General features: G+C 37.8%; 1 protein-coding gene, 2 non-coding genes and 1 pseudogene across 5 annotated transcripts in view; 3 read left to right on the forward strand and 1 right to left on the reverse strand.

The window, feature by feature from the left end:
• Window positions 1-13,587: 13,587 nt before the first annotated feature.
• Window positions 13,588-13,704, forward strand: LOC139316059 (U6 spliceosomal RNA; annotated as a pseudogene).
• A 2,995-nt stretch (window positions 13,705-16,699) lies between these two features.
• On the forward strand, window positions 16,700-16,772 carry TRNAK-UUU (transfer RNA lysine (anticodon UUU)). Its single transcript has one exon. It is a non-coding gene; the product is annotated as a tRNA-Lys (tRNA).
• A 277-nt stretch (window positions 16,773-17,049) lies between these two features.
• On the reverse strand, window positions 17,050-17,122 carry TRNAK-UUU (transfer RNA lysine (anticodon UUU)). The gene has a single exon. It is a non-coding gene; the product is annotated as a tRNA-Lys (tRNA).
• A 1,960-nt stretch (window positions 17,123-19,082) lies between these two features.
• The window catches only part of MDM4 (MDM4 regulator of p53), a 30,740-nt gene continuing 24,159 nt past the window's right edge, over window positions 19,083-25,663 (forward strand). For all 3 annotated transcript variants that reach the window (XM_070941537.1, XM_070941538.1, XM_070941540.1), the window contains exon 1: window positions 19,083-19,235. The gene's annotated coding sequence lies outside the window, so the exon portion shown is untranslated. The remainder of the gene's footprint in view (window positions 19,236-25,663) is intronic.

Genomic DNA, 25,663 nt, shown 5'->3' on the forward strand with positions numbered 1-25,663 from the left:
CTGAGCTGAGGAAGGAGGGCCCAGCACAGGCCCACCTTCTTTGGGAGGGAGGATGTAGGCAGGTACAAGAATACCTGATTCCTAAAACCATGAAATCAAAGCAGCACTAAGACTAGTATTTTATTAAATAATTTTAATTGCATTTTTAAAAAGACAGATACAGAATAAAGGATGCAGAAAAATAGTAATATCCAACAAATTAATTATGAAATTGCAACAGCAAAGCAAACAAAAAGAAAAAAAATAGAAAGAACATTAGACTTGGAATAATTTTTTTTGTTGGATGAATTTCAGCTTCAAGTTCAAAAAAATATTCATTGATATTCCATTCCTAGATATTCTAATTCTTTATTCCATAAATCATAAATATCAGTAATTTCAATTTTAAAGACAGTTTTTCAGCGTCTGATATAATTTCAAAGCCAGTTTATTTTCAGCAGCTCTGACTTCTTTGAGGCACCTAGAGTATCTGGTTCACACTGGGATAGCCACTGCTCAAACAACTAAAGGGAACACAAAACTACTGTATGTAACGAACGAAGTATTTAATAAGGCTAGTTCATTCATTCAGATCTCGGATGTCTTCTGCTTGTTTTCCCTTTATTTTTTTGAGCAGTGTGTGTGTATGTGTGTGTCTGTATATATATATATATATATATATATATATATATATATATATATATATATATATATATATATAATACTCCTTCCTCCTACGTGTATATTTGGTTAACAACGGCCGCAACTAAGACACTTCACATTACAGCATTGCTACTGTTTCCCATGGTAAAACACAGATAAGATCAAATGACCTGATTTGCATATTAGACTAAGCCATTTTACTTAATCATGATAGAAAAAAAACTAGATGTTTTAGGTACAAAAAACAACCTAATCCTAACTTTCCCATTAAAACAATAAGCCTCAGGCACATAGTTAAATGTTTATAATTTGAACCACTAATTCCACTAATTTTAACGATTTCGACTACTCCAATTCAAGGTATATTGTTTAGTTTTACTCTTCAACATGTACCCTCATGAAGAATGATTATCCAATCCTGTATAAAATGATACATCTTCAAGCATATGATGTAGGTGGCTACCCCTCAAACCTACTCATGCCACAGTATATCAGTTTGTTTTGCAAATATCATGGGATAATGTTTTGTTTTTTTTTGAAAAAAGAACGTTCTTGATTTTTATGTATATTCGTTGTTTTTAACAGTCGCTTGGTCAACTGTCGTTGTGAGCCGCCCTGAGTCCTTGGAGATAGGGCGGCATACAAATTTTATAAAATAAATAAATAAATAAATAAATAAATAAATAAATAAATAAATAAATAAATGCTCCTCTAGACCAGGGATCCTCAAATTTGGCAGCTTTAAGACTTGTGGACTTCAACTCCCAGAATTCTCCAGCCAGCATAGCTGGCTGGGAGTTGAAGTCCACAAGTCTTAAAGCTACCTAGTTTGAAGACCTCTCCTCTAGACAAATGAAAAACGTGTTTACTGCCTTCACTTGAACTAGAACAGAAGCAACCAGAAGTTGTGTAAATGTTATGATTATTTCTAGTAGTATTTGTACATGGGGTAATCTCTACCAAAGCTGTTCACTGATGAAATACAGCTTCTGAATGAGACATGCATTAGAGTATGTCTAATAGGAACCAAAAAAAAAAAAAAAAAGGTGGCCAAATCCAACTCATCTGGAAGACATTGGTGATAGGTATGTAACAGAATGAATTATGGTTTATTATTTGTACTGCTTTACTCTGTGAAAGGTCTGTATATTCAGCATGCCTGCTTTCGCAGGTACAGATATACAAAAAGATTACCTGGATATTAAAGTATCCCAGAATCAACTGGTCAACTGTACAGTTCTTACTTTATTATTTTAAAAGATTGTATCATTTTAATCTTTGTCCTGTGCTTCTTGAAAAGAATGAGGCCAGAACACATCTATTACTTCCAGGCAGAGTAACTATAATCCTGGCAGGTTCTGAAAAAAAGTCATCTTCTGTCTGATCTTTTACCAAGCATTCGTTTTATATCAGGGCTGCAGAATTATGTTTCTTTTATGACTTGTGGACTTCAAATCCCAGAACCTTGCTGGCCAAGGAATTCTGGGCATTGAAGTCCACATAAAAGAGATATAGTTCCCCATCTCTGATTTACATGAATGAGTAACTGAACTGAAGGAAGCATGAGCCTCGGTGGAAAATAAAGACATCATTAATCTTGTGCAAATGATGATGATATAGGACATGGGTAGATATCAATTAACACCTGAATTAACAACTGAATGCAATTATATTTTGGCAAAGTGATTTATACCACAGTGTTTGCTTCTAGATTCTTTTAAAAGTAAATTATGTTATCCTAACTTAAAATCAGCACCAAGAATCTCAAACCAATTGAGAGTCAATTCCTTTTCCACCATCATTTTTTTTTTTGCAGACTGCATTTTCTTATTCAACATGTATCATCACAAATAACACTGGTCTTTGTTAAACTTTTAATCTGTGGGAATGGCACATTAAGAGGCATCAGAAAATTGTGGCACACTATTTTATTTGTTTATCTGGAGTGCAAGGTAAGTACGTGCATCTCTGTGTATACAGGCATGACTGCGAAATGACAGGCAGAAACCATCAATTTTGCTTTGTGCTTCTCTGATCAAAGACAGCATGAAATTAATAGTTTGGTAGAAGTAGGATACATTCACAGCAATATACAGAAACCAATAATGCCTATACAACTGAATAATAGTATCCAAGTATTATTTGTAAAAAATGTTACAGGATTTCAAAGGAGACAAAAAAGACATACTTAAGTTATTTTCAGCATCTTCCCCATGAGGTCAGAATGCTGCTCTAGTATTTCAGACACTCTGCTACAGGATACCCCCCGCCCCCCAACCATAAGCTTGTCTTATGTCTCTTTCAGTTCATTCCTTGAAAACTCAACTATTCATCCTGTAATTTCAATATCTGGGAAGGTAAATCCAGAAAAAGAAAACAGGAAAGGGTGTGTTCACAGGTGGATGGATAAGACAAGGCAGAGAAGCATGGTTTTGATTTTACATTAATGAGTTGTCCTAACACACCATCGGAACAATGCCATACTATACTCTTGGGTTAAACAGGCAACATATCCAACTTCATTAGCTTAATAAGCTAATGCTTAGAATTAATTAAGCTAATATTTTTTGCATTGCATTGTTTCAGTCTTATAAAAATATTAGAAAAGCTGGATTGGATCAAATGACAATGTAAAGTCCATATATAGGGCATGAGTACAATAGTATCCTCATGCTCATAACCTCAGCAGTTGATTTAAAGAAGCCTGCAAGTGGAAGAACTATATAGAAAACATAACTATTAAAATATCTTAAGGTTGCCTTATCTCCCATGAATTTGTATTTTCTCCCATTAAGCAAAGCCATGCTAGGGACCATTGCTATGTATTGTGGCCGTGAATTCAACAGATTGACCTTTGTACATAAGTTATTTTCATTTGTTCTAATTCATTCATCATTTATGTTGAATGTCTGACCGCATATTCTAGTATTTTCTGTTTTGTAAAATTAAATATGATGTTTTAGAGGGTACATTCTTAGCATGTCCTGCAACATTTCTCATCTCTTGCAATAATAATTTTAATAATTCTTGGTATCACACAACTACCTGAAAGATTTGCCAAAGTCAACTCCTTCGTGCCAGTTGCACTCCTAATGTTAAATGAATGTAAGCTTCACTGCTAGGTCACTCTATTACTTCTCAGAATTAAATTCTGCACAGCTTTTATTTTCTATGCAGAAGTTTCGGTCCAAATCAGCCACGCATGACAATTTGCACTGCAGAAAGAGTCAGCTGCATCTCTCAGGCAAAGACACAAAGAGGACCAGCTTTGCACAGGATCAGACATCCAACTGCTCTGTAATGACAGTCACAGCCAAATCCTGATTACTCCTCAGTGTATAAGCATCAAAATAATTGGCATTTCTTTCCAGGTGGACACAGTATGCTTCACCTGCTAAGAAATTTTGAAAATCTAGTTGAGTACTATCAGGAGCCAAAAGAACAAGTGTATTTGCATACATATAAATCTAATATAGCACATTTGTACAATTTACAGGAGTAGTTGAGGCTGCAGCGATGCAGAAATCTATTCTAAGCATTAAAAATAGAGGAACATGTCTTCACACTTAATTATCAACACAAATACTTTTAATTAACTAAAATTAATTGCATATCTAAAACATTAACTAATTGCTTTTGGCCTTATGGCTGTAATAAACAATTTGTTATGTAATTAATTTTTATGCTTGATATTGCTCTCATCCCCAACTGTCTTTTCACAGGCCAGATTTTTGCACAGGACCATTGGCCATTTCACCTAAGCAAATTATCTCCAGTTCATCTAACACAATTGTCCTCACCAAGCAGTGTTATAATGACTTGCAGCTGTTTTATCAGAGTTCTTGGAGAAGCTGTGGAGAAAGTCATTAAGCTCCCTCCCTGTACCTATGGAACAGATCACATGAACAAACAGCGCTTGCATTCTCCATCATCCCTTGCCAGATAAGGAAAGCCTAACATTTTAGGTTAACTCTGTAGCTGGTGAGCAAAAGGGGGAAAAAAAATACAAATACAAAATTATGCCTTGTTGAGCCCATAAACAGCTGCTTTCCACAAAACAAATTTAATGGCCTTTCAAATGCTTGAGTTTACATCTGCCATAATCCTGGATCATTTCCTATGTTGCCTAAAGCTGATGGGTATTTCACATCTAAATATTCTGGACAGCATCTTGTTGGAAGAAGCTGTGCTATAGCTTTGATTTTTTTTTTTTTATACACAAAGCACAAAAGCTCTTCTTTGAGTTAGTTCCAAGTCAAAGCAGCCGGTATTTAACTTGGAACGTTCTGTCTTACTTGACTGTATCAGCACAAAACTAATATATCACCTCTTTTGCAAGGTGTCTCTTCCTTTATCTCAGTATAAAAGAAAGCAAAGTGTTCCCTCTTTTTAGGTGCAGCATTGTCCAAATAGTGCCTCCAGCTTCTGTCCAACAACAGAACCATTCGTAATATTTTTGGGTGGCACAGACCATCCCCCTTCCAACAATGAAAAGGGCACTTCACGTCTGTTCAGGGATTCCTACTGAATAAAAATATATCAAAGTGCTGCAGTACAATACTGCCTAGTACAACATTATCCATTTAAACACTCCCATCAACAGAAATCCTTCTCCAAGAGCAGAATCCAGGCTATTATTCTAATACTCTGTGTACAAAAATTCTTCTTTGGATATTTCTAGAGTAGGCAGCCACGAGCAATTATTTATTACCATATCTGCTCCTAGTTATGCCTTTAATGTTTAAAAAAGCAGATCAACTAGCAAGCTCTTGGAATCAACTCAACACTGGTAGTAATGACCTTCCAGGCTTCTGCCTTTCCCAGCCATTTCTGCAGAAGCCCCCAAACTGCAATTTTTGGCATGCAAAGCAACTGGTATACAAAGATTGCCATATTTACCAGTTGGTATGCTGTCATCTAGTGCAGTGGCCCCCAACCTTTGGGGAAAGAATGGACAATGTATGCTATGGAGTAGCTGACAAGCCTATTATCTTGACTGCCTATTGTAAATCTTAAATGTTCAACAATATTTCACCTTTACCCAAAAGGAAAATAATCCTGAAATTAAACAACTCTCTCTGCCCCCCCCCCCCATAAGAACCATTAAGCAGAAACATCAAATTATACATTTCTACAGAAATTTTGTGCAATGCCAGATTTCCATAGTTGAGAACCTGGGTGTTGCCAGATGTAGCTGAAATCAATCCTGAAGATTCCCCTCTCTCTGGCAAAGGGGCTACATGTATGTGGATACCTATGTGGGAATGGGCATCCTTGCACACCTATCTCCCAAAAGGGAAACTCCAGGGTAAAATAGATACTGATTAAATTAATGGTTAAATAACATTCATTGCCAGTAAAATAAGACAATCCATTTATTAAATTGATATCCCACCTGTATAAACGAACCAGTCTTTCCTTCACAAACAGAAGCACGCACACATGTATAGGCCCCTTCCACTGTCCAGCAGAAATAACAAAAAAAAAAAAAAAGGTGGGGGGATGGGGGTGGGGTGGGGGAATCAGGATGCAGATGGGAGAAAGAAAAGGAACAGAAAGAACAGATCTGGATGGAAATAAACTAAAGGAAGAGATAAGTAGACAGAGGAGAGAAAAGTGAAAGAGAATCCCTGTTTAAGAATGACAAAAAAGGCAAACAGTATAGCCCCATACCACCCCCAGTTTGGGAAGGCTAATTTTCAAAGGCATCCTCAGCATATCTTCATCATTTGCACTTCCTCCGAGTTAGTAGATTTACCTCTACTACCTAAAAGGTGTTTAATGGGGGAGGAGGTTAATCATCTTCCCATCTGAAAGGGCTGCCTCATCTTGATTGCAAAAATCCAGAGGACCATTAGATTAGGGGTCCCCAATCCCCAATCCGACACCGGTCCACGACATGCCAGCACTTGGGCCACACAAACAAGCAAAGCCCCATCTGCGGGATGCAGGCAGTATGTAAAACCACGCCCCCTCAGGTCCGTGGAAAGACCTTTCTCCACGGCACCAGTCCCTGGTGCCCAAAAGGTTGGGGGCCACTGCACTAGATGACAGCATACCAACTGGTAAATATGGCAATCTTTGTATACCCAACAGTCATGTCATATTTTTCATATTTCATATTTTTATGCTGACCGGAGCAGGTGGAGTTGATTCAAGATACCGGAGAGTATCAGATTGGAGCAAGGCTGATGTGAAGTCTGGTGGTAGCTATGGTGGATTTAAAATTCCCTACTGCTCTAAGCCAAATGCCTGCTACTTTTCCTTGAAATAAATGCAATTGTTCAGCCTGCCCCAGTCATGTTATGCCTTTTGTTTGCTAAAAATCCATGGCAATGTAGCTAGTGAGCCCTGACCTCACAGCTCTACCAGCTGGGGAGGGGCAGCCTTCTTCCATTGCCAGGCAGATTTCACTGCAGATAAAGCTTTTCTAGTTGGCTTTAAAGGGACTGGCCTCTTCTAAAGATTGCTGGAAATCAATAGCAAAACTTACCAGTCCTCTTCCTTCTTCCCATGTCATTGCCACTAATTAGTCAATTCAGAGGAATCCTAGAATTGTCTTTGTTGTAATACTATTTATGTTTTTATTTACATTGCCTGGAGGATTGTATTTCGCCTTTGGGAATAATACATATATTTATTACATGTGATGGGATTATTTGTATGCTTAAAGGAAAGATAGCATAAAGCTTAGAAAGTAGGTAAGCACTGTAATGTATAACCGGAGTTTAACAATTGTTGGCTTTTAAGCCAATAGAAAAAAAAATTAAAACCCTAAAGCAACTATTTGTGCTAAGGTGGATCACACACCTTCTCAGTAACCACTAAAATGAAGAAGAGTAAGACATCTTTAGAACTGCTTCAATGTTACATTGTAATGACATAATGCAGTACTAGAATACAAGGCTACTAACATCACAGTGAAGAAGAGATGATACAGAAATAGTTGTGAAGGACATAATTTCCATGGACTTAAATCAAGGGTGCAGTTTTTTTCCATCTACCTGTTAAATACATAGCCTTACACTTACACACCTCCAAATCCAGTTTCATGTTCCTGTTTTTATTTATTTTAGTTTTTACAAAGCTGGTCTGGACAGCACAAAGAAAATGAGTTCCAAGCAACCTGTATCTGGCCAAAAGAGGCATATTTTTTAATAGGTCAAGACCTCCTGTTTCCCTTCTGCAAAGAAAATTAGACATCACTCTGCAACTGAGGATTTTATCCTGCTGTTCATCATTTTAATTAGGACTATTGTAAGATCCCAATAAATTGCACTAGACTTAGTGTTAATAATAGTCATAATGCAGATGTATGCAGAACTCCTGGAATAGTTATGAAAGAAGCCCTTTACTCAGGAGTTTGGTGAGAAATTCCAACAATATGCTTACAATTCTGTGAACCAAATCCTAACAGTACATTCTCCCTCCAATATAAGGAATTCATATTCAATCCCTTTTAAGCTTCCCTCTCTCTGATGGCCAACTGTGGATGATGGGGGATGTAGTTCAGCCTATTGATGCGAATACCAGAACGCTGGCTGGAGAAGGCTACTTCAGATATTTAAGGAAAAAAAAGGGGGGGGTTGAATTGTATTAGGACTTTCAAGCCTCCTGAAAAGCTTCAGCAGAAGACTAATACTGCTGTCCACGTTCAAAAGTATTAGGTTTTTCCACTCTTCACCGCACCCCTTTTGTGATCTTATATCCACACTTCACTCCCAGCCATTGGGATAGGATGCGGTAGAAACACACTCAGGAGGAGCTTACCAAAACACACCCTGTTAAAACCATTTTTTTTAAAAAAAACAAACACCATCTACCTCTGCAGCTAGGACAAGGTTACTCCAGGAACTGGGCAGGATCCGCCTCTCTACCATTCCCTAGCGAGCTGGGATCAGCCTCCATGCCTACAACCTGCTCGTCAAGGTTTAAACGACTCTCCAAAGGTTGGGCGGCTGCAACAGTTCTCTCTCATGCCTCAGCAGCAAGGTCTGTCTTCCTGCCCCGGTCCCTTCCACAAAGGCATTCCGCCACTCCATTCCCTGCCCTCTGCAGCTGGTCGGTTTCATACCTGATTTCCTGGATCCTCTCGCAGCAGTTTCCGAACGAGAGAATCCCTCGTCTTGCCTTTCTCTCTCGTTCCTCGCTTCTGTTCCCCTCGTCTCCTGGGGGAGGGGGGAGACGGGGAGGATAAATTCCGGGATAGCCCTCCGGATGATCCTCTTAATCCTCCAGCATCTGGCATTAAAATCCAAGCAGCAAAATGAGTCGCTTCGGAAAGTTAGCGCCGCCGCCGCATCCGCCGCCGCTGAATGAACCCACCGGGCTTGCAAATGCGTCGCTGAGCCGAGCGAATGAGGCGGGGGGGGGGGGGAGAGAGAGAGAGAGAGAGAGAGAGAGAGAGAGAGAGAGAGAGAGAGAAAAGGCGATGCAAACGAACGAGAGACAATAGAGGGAAAAAGAGGGAGGGAGAGGAAACGCGCCCCCTTCTGGAGACCTCGTGCGTCGGCTCGATGAACTCGCGTCGTCCAACTTCGGGCTCTCCGCTGCATTTTTGGAACGCAGAAAATCAACTCGGTTTTGTGTCTCTTAAGCCTCGCGGACCCCCCCCCCCCAATCCCATTTCAGCCTTGAGGCGATGGAGGTTGGTTTTTACAATCTGGGGCACCCACCTAAGGTTGCCCGGCAAAACCCTTTTGCTTTATTCTACCGGGAAGATGGTTTCAAACGCCACTGGAAGTTTTGTTTTCCTGGTAGCTTTTCAAAACGCGCAGCAAATTAAATGAGAAAGTTGGCTTGAGACTTTTTTCTTCTTCTTTGCCGTCCTCTGGTTTTTTTTTCTTTCTTTCTTTTGTGACATCTCATTTTAAGCTTGTCCTATAACAAGAAAACTTCTGCAGATTTGGAGCAAAACCTGTTTCCTTTTGTGGGAAACACCTTGAGGGGAAAAATGGATGCTCAATTGTGCAAGAACACTGTAAGCCTTTTAATTTTTTTTTTTTTTAAAAATAGGGAATAAATGATGCAATTTTATGCTATGTCAATCCTTTCCCATTAACTGCCAGCGCCAAGTATCTTCGTGTTAGTTGGCAGCTTCTTTTGTATCATATGAAACCAGTTAGGCATCATATTTTTGGATTCCAAAACAGTAAGATACTCTTAGTTTCCAGAACACAAATTTTAATGGACATTATATTAGATCCAGATGTTGTCACATTAAGAATAGATCCAATCAAATAAGAATAAAATTATGGAAAGACAGCTTACAAAGTGAGAAAGAGTGCTCTGATATCTTAAAGTATCTATCGTGAAAATCATTTCATCAGATAATATTAGGACAAACCTGCATCAAAGACTAAATCAAAGCAATACAACATTTTTTTTTCTTCTGAAAAATCAGTGTTGTTCATTCTTACTCCTACAATATTTTTCTTCCTCTCTTAAATGATTTCTGGAGAAATTAAAGTACAAGAATATCTTTTAACATCCTACCTAATTAAAAAAAAGTTTTAAAGAAATAAAAACAACAAATAAAATAGCATTACTTGGAATTTAGGATGAGAAATAATAGGGGATGGGGAAGAGACCTAAAAGTGGGAAACGGAAAGGGGAGAGGTACACATTTTTAAAAGAAAATCTGATATGGTACCCCAAGGAATTGGGAGTTGACAGAGAATGTTACCTAGAGCAGCCTCACTCCTGGCCATCATAAGAATAAAATAATATAGTATAATAATAAATAAATGTCAGGAATAAAGGAAGCATATCAGACTGAATCCATACTGAAATGTAATTCCCGAAGCATGAATTAGCACTAGAATTAGGAGTAATATTAAGTGTATTAACTGTACACCTACAATGTCATTGTGATAGCTTGTTGCAGGAATGCATTACTGTAACTGATATGGTACATTGAGAAAAAGGACCTTTATTTGTTTAAAACCAAGTACAAACAGTATTTAATCATTTGGCTTCTATGGCCACCTGAGGTTGCTGTCATTCCCACAAGTGATTGATGACCTGACTTTGATGACCTGAGTAATAATTAACTTTTGAGACCCTTACCTTCTCTGCTGTTGAAAGGAATAGAGTATTTTTTGTTCATAGGTCTACATTCCATTAATCTGGAAAAAAAGGTTTATTTGAATTATTGCTTCCAATTATTTAACTAGGTAATATATTCATAAACATACCCTGAGCCTTCCTCAAAGCAAGAATAATCCAAACTTCTTTTCAAATTAACATATTATTCTAGAATGGTATTTTTATCCTTTCTTATCTTGCAGTGATTGAATACAACTTGTACTTTCCCTCATAGACGAAGGGATTGAGAAATTTCATGTAACTAAGTAGACATTTCCACTTGAGAAAATAATTATGTTTGGAAAAGTTAATGGTAAATGGAAACCAAGCCATCAAAGAACACAGTGGCTGGATACTATCAAAGCTGACACCAACCAGAGCATAGAAACCTCAAAGAAGTAGTGAAAGATCGGAAGCTCTGGAGAGACCTGGCCCTAGAACAGTGATGGCTAAACTTTTTTTCCTTGGGTGTCAAAAGCATGCGTCCTTGCGCAATGGAATACATGCGCGTGCCCACACCCATAATGCCATGCCCCCCCTCACGCTGTGTCCCCTGTGCAGGCGCACATGACCCCCCCATGCTGCCCTGCCCCCCCTGCGCAGGTGCAAATGACCCCCCTCCACTGCCCCACCTCCCCGCACATGCGCACGCGACACCCCTGTGCCCTGTTTTGGGCCTAGCAGGCCTTCCTGAAGCCTCTGCAAGCCAGAAACAGCCCATTTCCAGACTTCCGGTAGGCCAGTTTTTCGCTCTCCCAGAGCCCTCCGCGCAAGCCTTGTACTTACCTGGCATCCAAAACGGGTCGCGTGGAGACTCCTGGGAGGGGAGGGGCAACATGGGCATGTGCATGTGTCTCCCGCATGCACGTCAGAGACCAGAAAATCAGCTGGCCGGTGGGAGACACGCACATGCACAGTGGAGCTGACCTAGGGCGACAGCTCGCGTGCCCGCAGAAATGGCTCCACGTGCCACCTGTGGCACGCGTGCCATAGGTTCACCATCACGACCCTAGATGTTTGAAGTCAGACATGACTGAATGGATAATATCACATCATCATCATCATAACATTTCAGACAGAAATGAAGCTACTTAGAAGGGAAGCCTACCCATGAAACATCTAGACCAACAAAGATGCCATTACAGGAAAAAACTAAATGTTATTTAATGTCTTTTTATTTATCTTTAATTCAAATTAAATATAGTTAACGTTATTCTGAATCAGTACTGAAACCATTTTTTCCCTTTCTGTCTCCTTAAAAATGCCAATTTAGTGACACTGTTCGGAACTATATCCAAAATTTCTAGGACCGACATGGCCTCATGTTGTCTATTTCAGATTATTTCAAAATTCTAAGAATTTGTCAACAGATAAAATGCTTAAATATATTCATTTATCTATCTTGACTGATAAGTAAATATAAACTATCTTTAGTCACTTGGTTTCATAATTATATTTACATTAATGCTGTACAGATTTTGATGGTCATCTGGACTTATGCAACGTAGATCTGTAGTAGCATTGTACAATTGCAATAACATTTATATCATTATTTGAATTTATTGAAATTATTTACATTAATAATAGTGAATTTTATTTCAATATATTTAAAAGTTTTATTGTTTCCACTGCTCCCAAGTGGACAAAAATAAAATTACATTGAGGAGCAAATAAAATATAGTATGACTAATAGGGAACCTATACTATATTGTAGTTCACTGGAAATCTGACTCATTGAATACATTCTACTTAGCAGTGAGTAAGCATTTACATTGTAGGTGTATTTGTTTACTCTAAATCCTATCTAAGCTGAATCATAAGGAAATTACATTAGACTTGTACTGAAATTGTAATTTCCACTTCATGTTTCAACAACTCCTTGCTCTCCTTAGTACTATTTCAATTGCTTGAAGAAATTCAGCAATTCTAAAAAAAACTTTCAGTTTAAAAATGAAACAAAAGTAAGAAATCAATCATGGAATAGTAAAGCTCTCTTCAGTTCAGAAAATGATTAGAAACATACAAAAACACTAATGTAACATGCAATATTCTCAATGTGAAATCTGGAAAGAAATTTTTGAGCTTTTGCTTAAGAAACTGGCAATAATTGCATAATTTGTTTTAAACTTTACAGTTTGTTTCTGTGTGCATCTGCACATAACTTGCATCTCTCTTATATAAAATTCTTAACCTGAAACCAAGAGAGAAAGCTACTGATGAAGATATACTGTACCACCTACATCTTGAAATTGATTTTGAACTCAAATAGGTGGTATTTTGGAACGTTCGTACTTCTTTACCATCCTGATGATGAAAAACTCTCAAAAGGTTAAACATTGGGGTAATTTATTTATGTCAGCTATTTCCCTACTAGTTTTTTCCTAATGATAAAACCAGGGTTTTATAACCAAGATAGAATAGTATACTTGAAAAATAAGAGTTTATCTGCACTAATAGAGGCTTATAAAAATTGGCAACTTATGGTAAGGAAGAGATAGAGCAACAATTGAATTATAAAGTACTGGCAAAATTTCATTTTGATGGGTTAAGAGAATGATGTAATGCTTGCTATCTGATTTTGAGAAATCAGTCAGCAATTGTTTCAAGCAACCTGAAGAAGCAGCATCAAAACTCAGGATTGTTGGAAACTTGATATCAGTACAGTAACCTACATTAGGCAGAAAAGAAGTTTGGGAGCCAGATTCAGGTACACAATTAAATGATACAATATGGCAAATCTTGTGGAGGTCCAAGAAATTTTTACCTGCTTCCATGCAAGAATGATAGATTGTTATACTTTGTGGACATTAAACCACCACTCTTCCATCTTTGGAGTTCATGACAAAGTTTCAAAAGTTGGAACTTCAGCAGCACATATACTAAAATTGGAATGATACAGAGAAGATTAGCATGGCCCCTGCACAAGGATGACACGCAAACTCGTGAAGCATTCCATAACAACAATAATATATTTTTTTTAAAAAAGCAAAAGTTTCAAAAGTTGGGATGGAGGTTTTTAATAAAACAATAGCAATAGCCAAGCAAAGAACTGAATTCTTACCAAGTTTAGGCTTGCCACATATATTTGATGGAAGGAATAAAATGTTATAAAAATGTTAAGAAACTTATCCTTTGTTTTTAGTAGCAAATTTAATAAATGCCCACCAATAGAAATATTTAGATTATCTCTAATTTGAAAAATGATTTGATAAGGCCTGGTCAATAGCCCTCTGACAAAATTCACCTGCTCCCAAAACAAAGAGGGAACTCATTGCATCAGATAAATCAGTGCATATTAGAACTGGCAGAACTATATCTGTTTTATAAAAGATAAAGGGACGACCCTTCAGGGTGTATAGAAAATTTAAAGGGCTTGTTAAAAGATTATTTAAAATATAAATTATTTTGGTAATGCTATTTAAATAAATAAGTAAATAAACAATGGTTAAACACTCTTTTGTGATGTTTATAAGGTTATTTTTTTTTATTAAAAGTATTGCTTTACTATAGATATTAAATCTTAGGGATTAAGATAACTACCATTATTTTCTATGCTTTAACAGTGTGCCATACCAAAAGACAAGGATGATTTGTGTATCAAGTCTTGACAACCGAAGCTTACTAGCATGTCTCTATTTTCACTGATAAAATGTCAGCAGTTAAGCTGCTCCTGCTGTTTTCCCCATGATTCTCAAGCAAGTTGCAGTATGTCTGTCAAAGAAACAAATGCTCAGGGCAAAGGAATTGGGTGGAGGGGATTGAGAGCGGGGATTGACTCATGTCTGTTAGCCAATAGAAGTATGGAGCCTTTAAGAACAGTCAGAGGTTTAAATTATAAATGGGAATGCAGCGTGGATAAGTCTGAATGTGCGCAGAACTCTTTCCCTTGGCAAGAAATCTGTTGAAAAGGTGCCATGTCTCAGAATTAATCTTGATATAAGCATGGCATTTGAGTTAAAAGTCAGTTAATAAAATTATTCTTCCTCCATGGAAGGAATTCTTCCCTTGTCTGCTATCAGTAGAGATAGTTATGGATGTCTTTGCATGGTTGTCAAGCAAGCAACTGGCAATACAGGAAAGAAGTTGAAGACTCAGAAGACATGAACTTGTTAATAGCTAGTTTATGAATTGAATGATACACTATGCTGTAGTATTGCCTCACCAATAACTTCAGTTTCTTCTTGGCCCCTCCATCTGCACTCTTTTCATACAGGCTGTAAAGATCCCCCCTCCTAATCTCACAAGATATGGACAAACCCAGTCATAATTTCAATTGGGAAATTGCAAGCATCCTAGACTAAGCTAAAAAAAAAAAACATTAGGCAATTCCTGGAAACTTACTACTCAGACAAATCTATCATCAATAGACACATAGAGATAAAACATGTTTGTACACCATTCAAAAGAGACAATAAAAAAGCTAAGAAGGAAACAAAAAGACCACATCCTCTCCAGAGGCCACTACCCAGATAAGCAAGGATTAATTCCAAACAAAGAATCAAGTAGAAAACAATACCTTAATGAGTAAACTACCAAGAAGAAACCCACATTTGCAACAACACTGGCAGGGCAAGCAACTGTATATAAACAGGGAGCAAACCTCATATTCACCAGCATTGATGATGGTACCTATAGGGGTAATGAAATGTCTGCAAACAAACAAGCAAACTCAGAGAACATCAAGGAGTCCTTTTCTGGGAAAGTTTGCTTGTCCATGACACAAATGCCCATGAACTTCCTTAAGATTGTCAAAACAAAATTAAAAAGTTAAGTCTTGCTTTAAGTTGTTATTTTTCTCCCATAGAGTGTTTGCAAAATTACTGTGCCTTTTATTTAGTACAAGTAATTTCTCAACTTTCAACCATTCTTTTAACAATTGTTTGAACGGCACTGAAAAAGGTGACTTATGACCATTTTTACATTTACAACCAACCTCTTCATAGTCACACTATCAAAATTAAGGCCTTTGGCAACTGTCATGTATTTAGAGTAGAAAATAGTACTGGAAGGGACCTTGGAGGTCTTCTAGTCCAGCCCCCTGCTCAAGCAGGAGATCCTACCTATACCATTTCAGATAAGTGACAGTCCAGTCTCTTCTTAAAAGTCTCCAGTGATGAAGCACCCACAATGTCTGAAGGCAAGCTGTTCCACTGGTTAATTGTCCTCACTGTTGGGAAGTTTCTCCTGAATTCCAGGTTGCTTCTCTCCTTGATTAGTTTCCATCCATTGTTTCTTGTCCAGCCCTCTGATGCTTTGGAGAATAAGTTGACCCCATTCTCTTTGTGGCAGCCTCTCAAATACTGGAATACTGCTATCATGTCCCGCCCTAGTCCTTCTTTTCTCTATCTTGGGATCATGTGATGGCCATTTGTAACTTTCCCAGCCAGCTTCCAAAAAGCAAGATCAAAGGGGAAAGTCTGATCTGGTTAATAACCAAATGATTCACTTAACAATGTTGCAAAAAAAGGCTGTAAAATCGGGCACTTAACAACCCCTTGTTTAGCAATGAAACTTCTGGTTCCAATTGTGATCATAAGCCACAAGGAAAAGCTCAAAGCAGAGAAAGTCGGAGCAGAGATATTGTAATCGCTCACTTTGAAGGAATAAAATAATAGGTGGCATGCGTTCCCTTGTTGCTTTAAGCAGGACCTTCAAAATTAGTATGTTATTACACAATTAGGACTCTGGCTGAGGTAGCTGTTTGATTACCAGTTTGATCCTTTAATTCTTTTTCAAAACCTTGCCCTCTCTTGTTTGTACCTTTTCACACTATCTCTGAAAAATGAGAAATTGAAAAGGGACACAGAAACGAAAGATTAGAGTAGCGAGGAATCAGTGAAAGGGGATAGGTTACCGGCATAGAAATCGGCATAGACTGTGAGCTGAAATAAAAAAACTAGCACTCAACTTTTTGTTGTTGTTGTTGAATTGATAAAGGCCATTTGCACGCGGAAAGAACTCTCAGCAGAGTGCCCGGATAGCTCAGTCGGTAGAGCATCAGACTTTTAATCTGAGGGTCCAGGGTTCAAGTCCCTGTTCGGGCGAAAATGATTTTTAATAGAAAATCGCACCAGAAAATAAATATTCCTCGAAGCCACGTCCTTTCAAAGGATAAAATTGGAAAAAAAAAAAAACCGAATAAAATTCCGGTATCTTTTTAAAATACATAGGAAATGGGGCACTTTAGTTTTAAATCCGCCTATACGCCGAGCAAACATCGGCGACATTAAATGTATGAACTACATAAAGAAGAAACGAAGGGGAAATTTTAAAAACAACATTCGGAATGGGGAAAAAAAATGGGGGGAAAAAAAAAGTATCCGCCCGAACAGGGACTTGAACCCTGGACCCTCAGATTAAAAGTCTGATGCTCTACCGACTGAGCTATCCGGGCTCCATGCTGAGTAACTGTGCAAAGATCCAATATAAAAAAATAATAACAGATTGACGCGTAGCTCATTCATTTATTTACGAGGGCCAATTGGAGATATGCAACTTCGATGCTTCCCCAAAGCTACTATTCCAGCCGTAATTTTGGAACAAGAGATTGGTTTTGCGCCGCTGAGGTTTCCCTTACATTCGGCATGGATTATAAATGTTGTATTAAATCTAAAGGCATAAATAAATATTAAATATAAATGTAGCATCACTTCTGGGCTACTAATGCACATATTGCTGGTGAGAAACGAAGAGATTTGCGTGAACAAAGCTGTAAATCCAGCAGAAAAAAAATAGTTTAGAAGAAGAAAAAAAAATCCCTTTGGTTAGATGCCAATATTTGCATATCCGTCACTTTCTAAAGCTTGAAAAAGTTACAGACAACCTGCATTCCTAGGAAAGGGTATGATAACCATTTACCCTTCGGCTAAATGCAGGGTAGTCTACTACAATAGTACTTGTTTGTAAGGTGGATGGTACTGACCAGCCCTGCACACATACACAAACACACACAATACATCCTTGATGTAGGTTTTCAGTCTTCCACCCAGCCACCATAAGACAATATTTCAGCTGATTGAGATATTTGGGTCCAAAATGCACTACAGCTCCATGGACAGTCGTGGTAGGCAAAGAGATCATTATAGGTAGTCCTCAACTTACAGCAGTCTGTTTAGTGACCTTCAAAGTTACAATGGCACTGAAAAGTTACTTATGACCAGTTTTCACACTTATGACCATTGCAGCATCCCTATGGTCATCACATGATGAAAATGAAGACGCTTGGCAACCAACTCATATTTATGACGGTTGCCGTGTCCCTGGGGGTGTGGGGGTGTCCCATGATCATCTTTTGGGACCTTCTGCCAAGCAAAGTCAATGGGGGAAGCCAGATTCACTTAACCACTAGTTGTGACTAATTTAACAATTACAGTGATTCACTTAACAGCTGTGGCAAGAAAGGTCGTAAAATGGGGCAGAGCTCACTTAACGCATGCTTCACTTAGCAACAGCTTCAATTGTGGTCATTAAGCCGAGGACTGCCTGTACATGGGTAAGATTAAACGTTTTATTTCACACACACAAAAAAATTGGGCAGTGGTTTATTATGATGAAGGAAAAGAGAACTTCGGAGAGCTTTTATGTACACTTATTGGCACACTTGGCCAATAAACTATTCTATTCTATTCTATTCTATTCCATTCCATTCTAATTTCTATTTCCATTCCTATTATTTCTAATTCTATTATAATCTATTATTTCTATTCTATTCTATTCCTATTATTTCTATTTCTATTCCTATTCTATTCCTATTCCTATTCCTATTCCTATTCCTATTCTATTCCTATTACTTTTTCTATTATTTCCAATTCTATTCTATTCCATTCCATTCCTATTCCTATTTCTATTCCTATTATTTCTAATTCTATTCTATTCTATTATTTCTATTCTATTCTATTACTATTATTTCTATTTCTATTTCTATTCTATTCTATTCCTATTTCTATTATTTCTAATTCTATTCTATTCTATTCTATTCTATTCTATTCTATTCTATTCTATTCTATTCTATTCTATTCTATTCTATTCTATTCTAGGCTGTACTTCTCAGCCCAGCAGAGAAATGTATATTTTAAGCAAGGATTGAACCTCAGAACAGCATTCTCGACTCTCCTCCTTTCTGTAGTTTAAGTGTCCTTTTAAAGAGGAAGCATTTCCGTTCCAAAGCCTAGGCTTCCCAGGAGGTTTCTCTTAACTCGTTGGCGCCTCTGCTGCCCAGAGCGGACGGAGAAGACGGTGCTCTCTCTCTCTCTCTCTCTCTCTCTCTCTCATAAAGATCGACCATCTTCCGGAAGTTTGAGGCGGCTGTTCCTTTAGTGCCGCCCTCGCCTCTCTATGATCTGGGCGGAAGAACGTGGGGCTCCATGTTGCCTCGCAGGCGAAAAGGCGGCTTTGCCTTCTTTCCCCTCCCAAAATAAAATGGAGGCGATGAGATCAGCGTGAGGTTTCCGTCCTCCTCCGAAACAGTTGTGGTGGGAGGGAAAGGGGCAGCCTTGAACAGCTTTACCGTGAGTGCATCTTGATTTTTTTTTTTTTTTTTTTTGCAGCCGCTTAGACTGCCAACGCGGCGGGACAGGTGCCGAAAACTGTTGAAATAAGTTGTTTTAAAAGTGGAAGGAGGCGGATGTGCAAGAGGGGTCGGGAAGAAAAAGAGTGAGAGCGCATGACTGTTTGTTGTCCACTTCCCAATTTAAGGATTGATTAACCGTCACGTGACTGGCAGGGCAATGAGGTCTGTGTTGTGAATAGTATCACAGGTGCAATATCAGATGTAGACGTGGCATATACTATAATCCAGAGGTCTTCAAGCTTGGCAGCTTTAAGACTTGTGGACTTCAACTCCCAGAATAATCCAGCCAGCATAGCTGGCTGGAGAATTCTGGGAGTTGAAGTCCACAAGTCTTAAAGCTGCCAAGCTTGAAGACCTCTGCTTTAATTGCATGCGAAGGCTCAAAAATACTCCAGGCTGGCCTCATTTCATATCCTCCTCCTGCCCTCCAAGTAACCGAAGGTCCTATAACTCCAGGTCCTAGTCAATTTTTCTGCAGGTCAGATAGCGCACAGTTAAAGACTACGTAATGCTTCAGACTGGGTTGCAGAAAGGTGTATGGGTTGCAAATGGAAATGCAGAAATAGAGCAGATCTGTAGTTGCTTTAAAGCAGTGTTTTCCAAACTTGAAGTCCACTTTAAAATGTGTGGACATCAACTCCCAGAATTCACCAGCCAGCACTGATGCTGAGTTTAAGTGGCCAAGTTTGGGGGAAAAAAAATACTGCATTAAAAACCCAAAGGCACTCCCCTCCCCCCCTCCCCCCAGGAGGCAACTGGACTTTCTTGTTTTTCTTTGAAGACGTTTTGCTTCTCATTCAAGAAGCTTCTTCAGCTCTGATAGGATAGTAGAGAACGCCTTCAAAGAAAAAAAAACAAAAAAGTCCAGTTGCCTCCTGAAAAAGGGAAAAAAAAGCAGCTTTGGGACAACCATGACCTAGATGACCGAGAATCTCTACAGACTGCTTTAAAGAGTTGCAGATGGATATGCCTTTTCTGAACTATTTGCAAAGTCTTCCATAGACCTAGTGGGTAGCATTTTATAATTATCTGTGTATCTACCTTTGTAAAACCTAGAACAAAAAAAAAGTTTGAATTACCAATTACACTTATATAACAGCCGTGGTGGTGCAGTGATTAGGATGCAGTATTGCAAGCTAACTCTGCCCAAGCCAGGAGTTCGATCCTGACCAGCTCAAGGTTGACTCAGCCTTCTATCCTTCCGAGATTGGTAAAATGAGGACCCAGATTGTTGAGGGCAATATTCTGACTCTGTAAACCACTTAGTGCTGTAAAGCGCTATGGAGGGGTATATAAATCTAAGTGCTATTGCTATTGAGAAGAGCGGGATATTTAAAATGTTTGGGACAATGGTAGAGCATGGTTGTTTTGAGTTTAGTACATCCTGCCATTTTCAGCTCAAAACATTTTACACTGCCTTGTTAAACATGGAATGTTATTATTTGCAGTTTGTTTACAAGAAATATTCCAGAAGTAATGCATTAGGGCAGTGGTTCTCAACCTGTGGGTCGGGACCCCTTTGGGGGTCGAACGACCCTTTCACAGGGGTCGCCTAAGACCATCGGAAAATACATATTTTCAATGGTCTTAGGAACAATTTTATGGTTGGGGGTCACCACACCATGAGGAACTGTATTAAAGGGTCGCGGCCTCAGGAAGGTTGAGAACCACTGCATTAGGGATTTAGTTTTACCTAAATAGGACAAAACAACTTTTAGTCTCAGTTTGAAACAGTTGATAAAATAAGCCAAGAAGGGGCTCAATTATTCCTGTTAATTCTGCTTATCCCATCATATTTGATAGAGTTGGCATGGTGTGGGTCCCTTCCATCAGGTGGTGTCATCTAAGAAGACCCAAGAAGTGTTATTTTGCTGTTGTAGCACCTACCTTGTAGTATAGCTTGCCCTCCAAAGATTTGGAGAACCCTGCCCCTGTTGGTCTTTAAGAAGGTTCTCAAGAAGATCAATATTTTTAGTTAGACTGGTTTTATTTTCATGCTTGAACAATTGTTGTCAATATAGCTTACAAGAAAATGTCTAATATTTTATAAAATTTATAAGTTTTGTTTTAAAAATTGTAAAAAATCCATTATCTTTCTGCATAATGACTGCAAAGAAATATTCAACATAAACATAGATCTTTTGCATTTTTTTCTTTTAAAGGCAATTTTTATTTTTTACATTATTCTTTAAATGAGAATATTATTGACCAGCTAGAAAGTGCTGTAGTAGTGCTGTAATGCATGAAATTAATTTCTCCAACCCATATGAATATGTGGGATAAATAATTAAAAATGAACTTATTTTTAAACCCAATGGTACCACTATATTGAGTATCTTTTATTCCAAGTGTTGCTATGTATGAACAAAAATTTAGTTTCTGTCCATTGATTATTAGCATAAAGACCTTTCAAAAAGAGGAGACACTTAAAATCTTATTGCAGCATGAAACTGGAAGTAGACAACTTTAATTTATTGTAATTAGCATCCTTTATTCTCAGCAGGTGGCAGTATTTAGCTGACCTTATCTCAGATCAAATTAAGCATGATTGTGATTGATTAGTACTTTAGTGGAGACAGGATATTACAGACACCTGCTTCTTTCTAATCTAGTACCTTAATCTATTCCAGAGGAGAGCTTTCACTAGGTTCTCACTAAGCTGCAGTTTGACTTACTACAGACTTACTGTGATGTGTGAACTAGCCACTGTGTGAGTAATTGGTATCACTGACAAGACCCCTACTTGGTATTCTCTCCAAATGTTAGATTAGTAACTGAAAAACCAAATGGTATCTCTTTTGACTAGGGACAAGGAAGTTAGTAAACTTATCACAGATTAGAAATTTTATCTTGTGTATGCTTCACTGAAGAGGCTTCCTTTGGTAAAAGTAAGTTTATTTTAATGTCTGCTGTTGCAATATAGGAAATACTGTGTTTTTTTTAATTACAAAACATTTTTATTCAAAGCATATAGGAAGGCAGTATTCCATAATTTTATTGTGGATGATAAACAGAGTACTCAAATTATGCATTTAATAATATGGTGCAGAAGGAGGCAGATAAAGCTTTGTTTTACTACTAAATGTTCACTCTATTAGGTTTAGTGTTACTGTCCTTACTGTCTTAATTTGTGTTCCTCATTTATCAAATACTGTGGTTTCTTAACTTGCCACTTAACAGCAAAAATCCTGTCAAGAAACTTTAAGAGATTATTGATACAGCCTCACACAAAATCTTAACACATTTAGCATGTACATTTACTCATTTTGCCATAATGATAGCTCATGAATTACATTGGTTAGATTGGCATATCACTTTAAGTTAAACTAAATAAACTACATTGTTTAGTCTGTATGATATATGAAATGCCATTGGGTTCTGTTATTTGTAACATATCAGTAATTGATCTAATAACTACAGTGGGCTTGTGTAAAACTAGCCAAAAAATAAGAATATTGATGTTTGGAACTGGTTAGGTTGGGAAATTATCTGTGATAATTTCAATAAGCTTTTGATTCCAAAGGAGGCAGCACCTAGTTGACCTTTACTGAATGTTGACAAAACTTAAGTAGAATCTGTTTTGATAGGAGATTGTTAGAAAATCCCAGTACTTTAGATTAAACTAGAAAGTTGAAAAAATATCCGAGAATGGCAAATTATTTTTCCATTGTTAGCAAAATTTATTTCAACTACCTTGTTTCCCCAAAAATAAGACCTGTCTTATTTATTTTATATTCCACCAAAAAAGGCACCCGGTCTTATTTTCGGGGGAGGGGGATGTCGTCCACTGACTCTTCTCACTTGCACGCATCACCCTTGGCCTCCTTTTCACAGTCAGAGGCCTTCAAGAACTTTTTTGGCCTCAGATAGTTGCAGCCAGCAACACTTTCCTGAAGGCCTCTACAGCCAATAACAGAGCTCCGGATCGATCCAGAGCTGTGTTATCAGCTAGAGAGGCTTTCAGGAAAGCCTTGCTGGCTGCAGAAGAAATGGGCCGGCAAGGCAGGTGTCGGGGTGTGCGAGGCCTGCCTGCAACTATCCAAAGGTAAGTAGTAGGGCAGCTCCACCACCACCATCCTCGCCCTAGTTTAATTCTTACCCGTGCACTCTGGAGTGGGCGGGATCTTAATTAGGGTTTATTTTTGGGGGTAGGGCTTATATTAAAAGTGTAAAAATCAAGCTAGGAGTTACTTTCTGAGTAGGTCATATTTCGTGGAAACATGGTAGTATGGTTTATTAAACATCTTTTAGGTCAAAGTATGTGTTTTTTGACATTGTAACATTGAGAGACTTTTCTCTAGATACATTTAAATAAGAAATGTACCCATTTTATTGAATTTCTTCACCAACTGAAAATAAATAAATAAAATGAATTCCATGGGTTATGTGCTTTTTAAATAGTATCTCACTATGGCTATTTTTAGTACACATTTTCATTTCTGTTTCTGTTGATTCTGTAGGAAGGAAATATGCCATAATCTGTAGGAAGGAAATCAAGGAATTATGCCATCATAGTCTGATGGCAATGACAGGCTTGCCATCTGTCATTTTATGCATTATTACTATCTAGTTTTAAAGTCAACAATTCATTGTCTATTTTCAACCATGGTATTACTATATAAGTTGGCTGAGTTGACTACTGTTTAATGCTGGTTCTGCTCCTGGTTGGATGGCTGCTTTCAGAAGGAGGTGTTGGAGTTTATACTCCTTACTCGGTATGCTTTAGAAATATGGGTTCTTTCCTTTTATTTATCCTGCCTAATATCCATATGGGGAAACTCATATATAGACTTGGTCCATGATGTCATCAATATGTTGTATTACAGTTGCCATGCTGGCATACAAATTTGTGTCTCATCATAAGATATAGATTACACTGTGATAATTAATCAAGATTGGTCAATATGTTCTTATTAATATAATGAAAGTAAGAAACCTAGTTTAGACATAATGGAGAATAAACCATGATTGGTCATCTAGAGGGGTTAGTTAGAGGGGTTTTTTTTGCCCTTATACGGTGCCTACTGATTCAGAAATGTTATTGGAGAATCGGATGAGTTTATGTGTGGAAGTGTCTTTGTTATCAACACTTTATCAACTGTCTAGATTGCCACCCATCTCTAGACACAATTTAAAATGAGCATTGTTAAAGCAGTAACGAGCTAGAGATCATACTATTACAAATTGTGTATTTTCCGATGCGTATTCAAACCCAAGTTCTTTTAAGGGAATAAAATGATGCTTATACTGTGATTAAATGATTGTATACTTATAAGGGAGACAGTGTTTTTTGAAATAACATTCCCAAAATGGCATTGTTGCTTTTTGTTCTTGGGAATATCTTGCTGCTCATTTAAGCATTTTAAAACTGTAAATCCTGAACTCATAAAGATCAAATCAGTTGTTTTAGTAACAGTTCTAAAGTTTGGCGCCTCTTTGGTTTCACATTCCATTCCCATGCCTGTGTCCTTGGATTGTTCAATTGTTGGCTCTGGCTGGCACTTCTGGTTCCTGTCATCTCCGTTCCTGCATTCCCCCCTCCTCCCCATACTTTTGGGCAGGCTGCTTTGTAGTCTGGGCTTCCCTGTTTTAATTTTGGTTTTGGTTGTTTTTAAAGTTGAGGCTGCTTTAAATTTTATTTTTTTATGCATGCTTTGATTTTATAATCTTAATATTCTTTGTGGTCGAGAAGACATAAGATTATGTCTTTATAATATTATAGAGTGGTATGTAATACAATACACAAAACTTTGCCATGATTTAAAATATGTTTGGTGTTACTGAATTTGATACTACAGTAATCCTAAAATAAAAATTGGAAGTTTTTCTTTGCTTGAACTTAGTGAAAATTAAATGGGTCTTTCTGACTTGAAAACTATATATTTAATATATATATTCTCAAGCATTATGGTGGCATAAAATGTATTTGCCATCAGTTTTTAATTAATAGGGGCAGATAAGTGGTCTCATCATTGCCTGCTGAGTAAACCTTGGAGTGAGAATTTCCAGTAGTGGTTGAATGATTCAGCAACACTCACATCCCATGAGTCACATTAACAAGTTAGCTACTTGTCTCAACATGTCAAAGAGCACAGTTTGTTCTCTTTTGCTTCAAGCAGTTTGAAGAACATTGCAAGGAACAACACTTTAAATAAGGTACCTCGAAAGCCTCACTGAGGGATTTAATAAAGTGGACATTGCAGGGTTTTCTTTCAAGCTTAGGATAACCAAAATTAAAAGAGAATATGATTGGCATGGTAGACATTAATGCATTTCTGGTGTTATCCTTAGGTGATGTATATCAAATTGGATTCAAAGGCTGCTGAAAATAATGTTTAATCTTATGTGAGAGTAACACTGAATAGA

This window comes from Pituophis catenifer, unplaced genomic scaffold (genome assembly GCF_029215685.1).
Source record: "Pituophis catenifer annectens isolate HBS135680 unplaced genomic scaffold, rPitCat1.0.hap2 SCAF_3, whole genome shotgun sequence".
Taxonomy (NCBI): domain Eukaryota; kingdom Metazoa; phylum Chordata; class Lepidosauria; order Squamata; family Colubridae; genus Pituophis; species Pituophis catenifer.